Source organism: Hyperoodon ampullatus, assembly GCF_949752795.1.
Source record: "Hyperoodon ampullatus genome assembly, chromosome: 5".
NCBI classification, from domain to species: domain Eukaryota; kingdom Metazoa; phylum Chordata; class Mammalia; order Artiodactyla; family Ziphiidae; genus Hyperoodon; species Hyperoodon ampullatus.
In genome coordinates this window covers 81,082,514-81,091,149 of record NC_136918.1, presented here as the reverse complement: position 1 = coordinate 81,091,149, position 8,636 = coordinate 81,082,514, and positions in this window count along the sequence as shown.

The following is an 8,636-nucleotide window of genomic DNA, read 5'->3' as shown; positions in this document are numbered from 1 at the left end:
TGGTGGTAGATCGTCTACGAACCCCGTGGGCTGGCTGTGTCTGTGCTGGTCTCAAGTTTTGTTTTAGCCCCCAGAAGTACCCCTCCCTAGTCACTGTCATGCCACTGCAACAGTGGACCACCCATCTCATGTGTAGTAGACACTTTGGGAGAGTGCTTAGCTTACAAGGCCACCCTTACCTCCACTCCCACCCCTCCACCCCCACCATCTTCACAGAGTGGGCGCCTGCTAGCCAAGTTAGACATTGTATCCCAGTCACCCCAGCCCCGGTAGAGTAACCCTCAGGTGAACACAGCGACAGAACCGAGGGGTGGGGTGAGAAAGATTTTAGTCCTCCCCTGACAATTTCCAACCAGCCTGCTACCTCTGTGTAGAATGCTGGAGCCTTCCATGGGTGAGCAGCCAACCCATGTTGGTCCAGTGGATCTCTTTTGCACCCGTGGAACCTGAGAGCACCTTGTCTGAGCCTGCACCTTTCTCAGTCTGCTTCTGGCACTGGGACTTCTCTGTTGCCTTGGATAGGATCCCCTTGGAAATTCTGTACTAAAGCATGTGCAACTTGGAAATACGAGGCACTTAAAACCCATGGAGCTACTCTTGACCAAAAGGGGCTGGAAGATGATGGATGACTGCTTACCACTTTTGTCACCCAGATGGAGAGTTGAGAGACACATTTCATGAGGCTTTCCAGAAGGTCCCGGTGGGATGGAGTACCAGTTGCCTGCAGCAGAGGCCAACGTGGTAAGGCCCCATTGTATTGGCTTTTCTTCCTTCCATGTTTCAATTCCCCTGTCCTGCACCACTGGACTTACGTTCCCAACAATCTAGGGCTTTGTAACTAACTTTGCTTTCTGGAGAAGCTAGGCTAAGGCAGGAGGGATACTTAATATGGTAGAGATACAATGGTTTCCCATCTAAAATAAATGTGTAGAAGTAAAAAGGTGAGTCAACATAGAGGAAAAAAAGAAAACGATAGGAGACATGATAATATGAATATGGTAAATACAATACATTTGGTTTTGCCCCTGAACAGGGTGATCTTTGTAAAATGGTGATTCAATCTTTCCTCTCTCCACCTTAGAGCTGTTTCACTCTCCTCAAGCTGATAAAAGCCAGGCTGAGCTAAAACTGTACCACAGGGCAGGGTCCGGCTGGACCCCAAGGCTACTGCAAAGTTTTTGCATGTTGAGTACTCAGGGTCCAAAGTGCTAGGACAGCTTAGGTGCTAAGAAAACCCCTTTCCCACAGTGGACTCTCTGTTGCCAAAGAAACAAACCCATTTTTTGCCTTAACAAAAATTTTCAGGAAGTCATGTTTTTGGTTTTTCTAACAAGACTGGCTGCAACCCCAGCAGTGAAGAGTCACAAGAAGCTTTCTGACCTCTGTTTCAGGTCAGTTCCCCAGGGTACCCACCTGGCAACAAGCACCCCGATTTCTGCTATGGAGTGTTGTTGTAGTGACTTTCAGCCTGTCAGTGGAGCCCCTGTGACTCCTTTCTCAGCTTCATTCAAACCCATCTATATAGCCTGCACCCAGAATGGGGAGGCCAGGCCTGGGCTTTAAGACCACGGTGCTCCCGAGTGGTGCCACAGTCTGCTAAAGCTGTGGGAAAAGCCACCAGTGTGAGAGCGGTCACCTCTTCTTTGTATGCTCTCACATTCTTTCTGGTTCTCTGAGATGGAAAGCACCAGAATTCTTAAAACGAAAAGAGAAGTGGACATTCAGAGTTAACCCTGATCTCTCTTTCCCTATTGCCCACTGCCTCTCTCCCTCCTGCATTTGGCACTCTACTCTGTGCCTGAAAACCTTGACTCTACCATAATTCCTACACCACCTTTCCCTATCCTCTCTGCCCATCCAAACATCTTCCTTCCATAAAGGAGCATTCCAAATGTCACTTCCTCAATAAGCTCTCTTTGACTCTTCTAATCCCCATCTGCTCTTCCCCTTCTCTGAGCTCCTAAAGTCTATACCACTCCTTTATCACATCTAGCCAATTCCCCCCAATTTATTGAGTGCCTACTGTGTGCCTAGAACTGTATCAAGCACTGTGGATGCAAAGGTGAACAGAATGGGAGAGACATAAGAGCAAGATGGACAGACCCTAAGAAAAAGAAACAAGCAATGGCAGGAAAAGACCAAGGCAACCAGCCAAATCTGAGGCTGCAGGGTGGTGAAAATGGCAACAAAATATTGGGAGGTTTGAGTGGAAATAAGACATACCATGGCCGGGAATTATCTTTGTTATCTTTCAACATGAGCCCAGATCCTGATTGAAATATAACATTCAGTTTCAAACTAAATGTAGAAATAGATCCAGAAAAAAGTAACAAGCAATAACAAAACAGATGTTAAACTGGGTAATTCAAAGAAAAGAGCAATCAAAGGAGAGCTGAGATATTTTTAAGACTGGCCAAGGGGTTTTGAGGTTCTTTTTTTTTTTTTTTTTGCGGTATGGGGGCCTCTCACTGTTGTGGCCTCTCCCGTTGCGGAGCACAGGCTCCAGACGCGCAGGCTCAGCGGCCACGGCTCACGGGCTTAGCCGCTCCGCGGCCTGTGGGATCCTCCCGGATTGGAGCACGAACCCGCGTCCCCTGCATCGGCAGGCGGACTCTCAACCACTGCGCCACCAGGGAAGCCCTATTACTTGATCCTTTAAGAGAAGAGACAAACCCTGTATCCATCAGCATTTGGGCTTCTCTGCGTGAGGGTAGGGGCCTGCCCTGGAATCCTGGCAGTTTGTGATTCTAGGATTCTGGGGATTGAGTTACCACAGACATTGGCTGCTATCCCCCTACCCACACTGTCCATTAGGGCTGCTGGCAAAGTTACAAAAGTCGTACTTTTTTCAGTTTGTATTTCATTTTCCTTGTTCCCCAAGAAACAGTAAGGAGCCAACCATCTGGCAGTAGAAGAACACAGAGATGATTTTGGTGCTTTCATAATGGGACAGTGTAGCTGTCATGAAATCCAGCTTGAATAAATGAAAGCTGAAGAGACAAGTGAACAGCCCATTAAAGACTGAACAGCAGGGTGTTTACTGCTTAAACACACTAAACTATTTAACCCCCCCTTAGACAGAGTAACCACCTTCCTCGACTCCCCTCCTTCTTTCTTCTTCCCCTTCCTCCTCCCCTTCGCCTCCCTCTCCTCCTCCTTTCTTCTTTCTTGTGTATTTTCCTGAACAGTGAAATAGATAGCTGCCCTTTGTTTCTTAGTGACAAAGTAATCTAGGGGAAAAACGATCTTTAACAAAAGGTCATGGTCTCCATATTTCAAAAAAAAGGGGGGGTGGGTAGGGGAGTAGTCTAACTCCATGCATAAAATTAAAGAGAATTTGCATGGCTTTAGTGGAAAGCGGGAATTTATCTCTCATCAACTCTTCCCAGAAAGGGCAACATTTAAAGTATACCTTGCACAGACACATTTAGCTGTTATTTGAATACGAGAAGAGATCTGGCCATTTGCAGCCCAATTTATACAAGGACTGTCCCGTGAAGAGCAGAATTTGATGGAGTGAAGGGCCTTAACAGCACCCTCACACTGACTCCCTCCTGATCCTGGAACTGATTTTGCTGGTGTCCACGGGGGGAGGTTGAGGGACTCTCCAGTGGCTGTCACTACTAGAAAACCTTCCTAAACCGGCTTCCTCTGTGAAGTCTTGGTTTCACTCTCACTCTTTTTAGTTTCCCCCACCCCAAACTTCAGTTCTCTCCAAAGAGCAGTTTTAGGAATGAACGCCAGAGACCAAGGATGAGGGAACTGACACCTCATCAGAGGGAGGAGGAGAGGGCTAAGATCTGAGAGCACCTAAATGTCCCCTGACCAGGTTTCTCTTTACCCATAGTCCCAAGGATTCTTCTAGAAACAAAAATGAGAGTGGATTCAGGTAGGTTAGCCTAGGCTGACCCTGATGGAGGGGTTGTGGAGCAGAGGCTGGGGCTGGGGGGAGGGGTGGGGAGGGGTGGGGAGGGAGGGAGTGGGGGAGGGGTGGGGAGGGTGCGGGAGGGTGGGGAGGGAGGGAGTTGGGGAGGGAGGGGTACGGGGTAGGGGGCGGGGTGGGCACAGGCAGGGAACTTTAGCAAGGCTCCCCAGGTTTCTAGTTTATGGAGTAGTTCCTTTCCATTTCCTGGAAGCTATATTTTCACCCACTGAGAGCCAGTCTTGAGGGCAGTGAAGTTCCTTCAGGATGAGCCTGTGGCCAGGAGCACCAAAGGTCCATTGCAAATCAGTGAAGGGGAGTGTGGGGACTCGGCTGACCAGCTGAGCTTCCCTCCCTGTGGGAAATCCCAGCAGGACTGGGAGAAGCATAGCAGTGGAGGCCATCTGGTAGAAAATGTACCAAAGAAGGTTTTCAAATCTACCTGGGTCTCCAGATCAAAGGCTGGGAAAAAACAACCTACAGAAGCAAGCTAGGGCACTAGGGGACAGGGGGGAAGAGGGGCAGGCAGGAACATGGACTTCCCCCAGTTCTCTTTCTGTTCTGCTTAGAAGGATAGAAGCCACTGCCAGCTTTTAAAACACCAATTTGGTGGGAACAGATGTGTATGTATGACTGATTCACTTTGTTATAAAGCAGAAACTAATAAAAAAATAAATTAATTAATTTAAAAAAAAAAAAAAAAAAAAACACCAATTTGTATCCACTTATCTCTCCACTCAGTGTTCCCATCCCCACCCTCTGCCATATTTGATTACTGCCTGCTTATTAGAATTACAGCACATATCTTAGACCTTTCTTTAAATGCTGCTTTTACACTGTCATAAAGCAGAGGCCTCTTTTGGAAGGAGCATGAAATATTTTAAAAATCAGATTCAGGAGGTTCAGAGCATTAACGAACTCAGGGTTTAGTCTATCGTATCATTTCAAAGTTTGTGTAAATGGCAGTACAGAGAATGGAAGAAGTCCTGGACTGAGAGTTCAGAGACAGTGGACTCCAGGCCTACTTCCCACTGCTTGTGTGACCCTAAGGAACTCTCTTCACTTCATTGGGCCTCAGTTTCCTCACTATAAAGTAACAGGTTGTGCAAATATCCCTTCTGACGCTAACATTTTGTGATTTAAACTTTGCTCTTATGTACATATGGATTCGATTTTTAAAGAGTACTTTGGGACTAGTGGCCAGAGAGCCTGTTGATAAGCTGATCTTCAAGTTCTTTCCTAGCCTTCTTTAAAATCCTTCAAGCGGATACCTGATTTCCATTGTGCAAAGCTGGTGCTCAATCTTACGGAAGATGTGTTTGGAAATGATTCATTAAGATGGAAAGGAGAAAGCTTAAGACCGTGACCGCTCTCATAACCCAGGGACAGGCCCGACTGGAAAATAACTCACGCCTCAGGACTGAGGTGGCACCGAGCAACCGTGCATTACTGGAGAGGAAATGTCAAACTAAACTTGCATCTTTGCTTTTACTTTTACTATTTTTTAAAAATCTTTGCTTCTCTGGTGCACTAGCTGCTCCAGTTATTTCTGGGCTTCTGGACATTTTAGTTTGTCTTTTCATTGTTCTTTAAAAATTAGCCCAGACATAATTTTCTCTAGATGCCTCTGTGAACGCTGTAAGCTGATAATGTCTCTCTCATATTTGCCCACCTTGTACCTTGCACATTCTCCTTTGTCACAGTGCTTGTGGCCTAATGTCATTACACCCTACGAAGTCTCCTCTATTTGTGTGATTCTTGCCCTACCTCAGTAGCTGCAAGGAGTGCCTAGCAAAGTGTCTAGCACATTTTATATGCCGTATTAGTCAGGGTTCTACAGAGAAACAGGACCAATACATATATGGAAAGAGAGAGAGATTGATTTTAAAGAATTGGCTCATGAGATTGTGGAGGTTGGCAAGTCCAAAATCTGCAGGATAGGTCAGCAGGCTGCAGACGCAGGTTAAGAGTTGAAGTAGCAGCTCCATCTGAAGACAGTCTGCTGGTAGAATTTCTTCTTCCTTGGGTGAGAGCAGTCTTTTTTCTATTAAGGCCTTCAACTGAATAGGTAAGGCCCACTTACATGGAAGATAATCAGCTGGCTCCATGTCTACTGATTTCAATGTTAATCTCATCTTAAAAATATCTTCACAGAAACATCTAGAAAATGTTTGACCAAATATCTGGGTACTATTTCCTAGCCAAGTTGATACATAAAATTCACCACAGATGCTCACTAAGTCTTCTGAAGTGAGTTCATGATACAGCATATGTATGTGAACAGCCGCTTTCGGCTTCCTATTTCTCCTGGACTAGCTTTCTTCTGTTTTCTTCTAAAAAGCCTCTACTTCATTTTTTACTCACTTTAAATCATTTTCACAGATGTGTATTGTGGTCCTATTCTGTGGTCTGCTTTTCCTTTGAAACTTTTTGTTATTTTGTGTTTGCTGCAGAGTTCAAGGGGCCCTGTCTATTAACCATTTCCTGTTAGCTCTTTTTTAAAAAAATTTTAGCTCTCATGATTTAATGAGGCATGGTGGCATGGTATTACACATTCAGGCCCATGAAGTGGCAAAGATTTGTTTACTCTCCTGTTTTTCAGTTATCTATGCTTCTGTTTTCCTTCTGTTGAGCTACCCTTGGCCATGGTATGGTTGGAGAGGAACTGAACATCAGAGCCTCATATTTCTTGGTATCAACATGAAAGGGAGTTTACCGTAGAGGCATTACCTTATCTGAATATTTGGATTCAATTATAGTAATGATACTATCACAAACGACACAGAGAAATGCTTACAATGTGAAGCTCAGTGGTTAAAAAAAAAGGATATAAAATTGTATATACAAAATGATCCGATTTTTTTAATGTGCATAAAATAAAGATTGTAAGTATTTAATATCTGAGTGGTGGAATATGTTTTTTTTTTCCTGTGCTTTCTAAAATTTCTTTCTACATGTAAAAGAAAAATTCTTAATGTGAAAAATTTCCCCTTCTCTCTCTCCCTACTCCCAGCAAACTCTCCCATTAGCCTCCTGAGAGGTAATTATAATCATTACTAACAATGTGACATGTATTCTTTCAGTCATTTTACACACACACACACACACACACACACAGAGCTCTTTTTTCTTACATAAATAGACCATGTATATTACTCACTCGAAAACTTGATTTTTTTACTTAATGAAATGTCTCCAAGCTCTTCCCTTGTGAGCCTGATTATTTACCCAAAGTCTACTGATTTAAATGTCTACCTTTTTGGAAAGGTAATTATAATAATTCATAATTATGAATAATTGATTCATAATTATGCCCTGATTTAGGAGAAGGAAACTCATTCTCCACTCTAAACAGAGATTGAGGTATTTCCAATTTTCTGCTATGAGAAACAATTCTGCAAAGAAATCCAGAAACATTTATCTTTGTGAACACATGAGAGTTTTTATTTATTTAGTTAGTTAGTTATTTAGTTAGTTAGTTAGTTAGTTTTGGCTGCGTTGGGTCTTTGTTGCTGCGCGCGGGCTTTTCTCTAGTTGCGGCGAGCAGGGGCTACTCTTTATTGTGGTGCGCGGGCTTCTCACTGTGGTGGCTTCTCTTGTGGAGCACGGGCTCTAGGCGCGTGGGTTTCAGTAGTTGCGGCACGCGGGCTCAGTAGTTGTGGCTCACGGGTGTAGTTGCTCCCTGGCGTGTGGGATCTTCCCGGACCAGGGCTCCAAGCCGTGTCCCCTGCATCGGCAGGTGGATTCTTAAGCACTGCACCACCAGGGAAGTCCCTGAGAGATGTGTTTTTTAAGAGAGATTTCTAAAAGTTTTCTCAACTTTTCTACTGGAAGTATGCATTATTTTTTTAATCATAAAAAAGGAACATTTTATTAAAAAACAAACAAATCAACAGGCTAAGATGAGATCACTCAGCTGGGTGCAGTCCATGAGACCAGGTCTGTGCCAGGACCTAGTATCCACCTGGTACACAGTAGGTGTTTAATGTCTGTAGCGAGAAAGATAAGCACAGCAAATCAAAATTCTTGATAAGTATATAGAATACTTGCATATGGTGATTCTAGTATTTTTCAGATGATATTATTTATTCAGACAAAAATACTTAGTTTTTCTTTGCTTTTCTTTGTTATCAGGATGAAAAAATTCTATTCTGCAACCAAATGACAAGAGTTAAAATTAATTAAATTCTAACAACCAACCTAAGAGGTAGGTACTATTATTGTCCCATTTTATGCGTGTGGGGCCCAGACCGTGACAAAGGCCGCGCACACACTAAACACCCTTTTCCGAGTCAGGGGCCACACGCTGTTCACTGCCCAGAGGAGCTGGACTGGAGGAAAGGCCGAGGCGTCAACCCAGGGTCACACGTGAGTCTCCAACAGTCTCTCAAAAGCGGGGGTGCGGGGGTGCGGGGGTGCGGGGGTTGGGGGGTGGGGAGCGGAGCAGCGCCAATTCTATGCGCCTGGTGCTGGGCGCCGGGGACGCGGGTCCCGCCGTCCGGCTCGGGCGCAGAAGGCTCCGCGCCTCGCCCGAGCCGAAAGCGGCGCCTGGCACTCGTCCAGCTCCGTTGAACCTGGGCGTGGTCCGCGGGCGCGGCGGCAGGGTCCGCCCTGGACCTCCTCGCACCCAGACTTCCCCGCGCCCGGCCCCGCCCTGAGCCCGCGCGCCGTGCCCGCCTCGGGGCCACCAGGTACCCCTCCCCGCTGTCGGTTC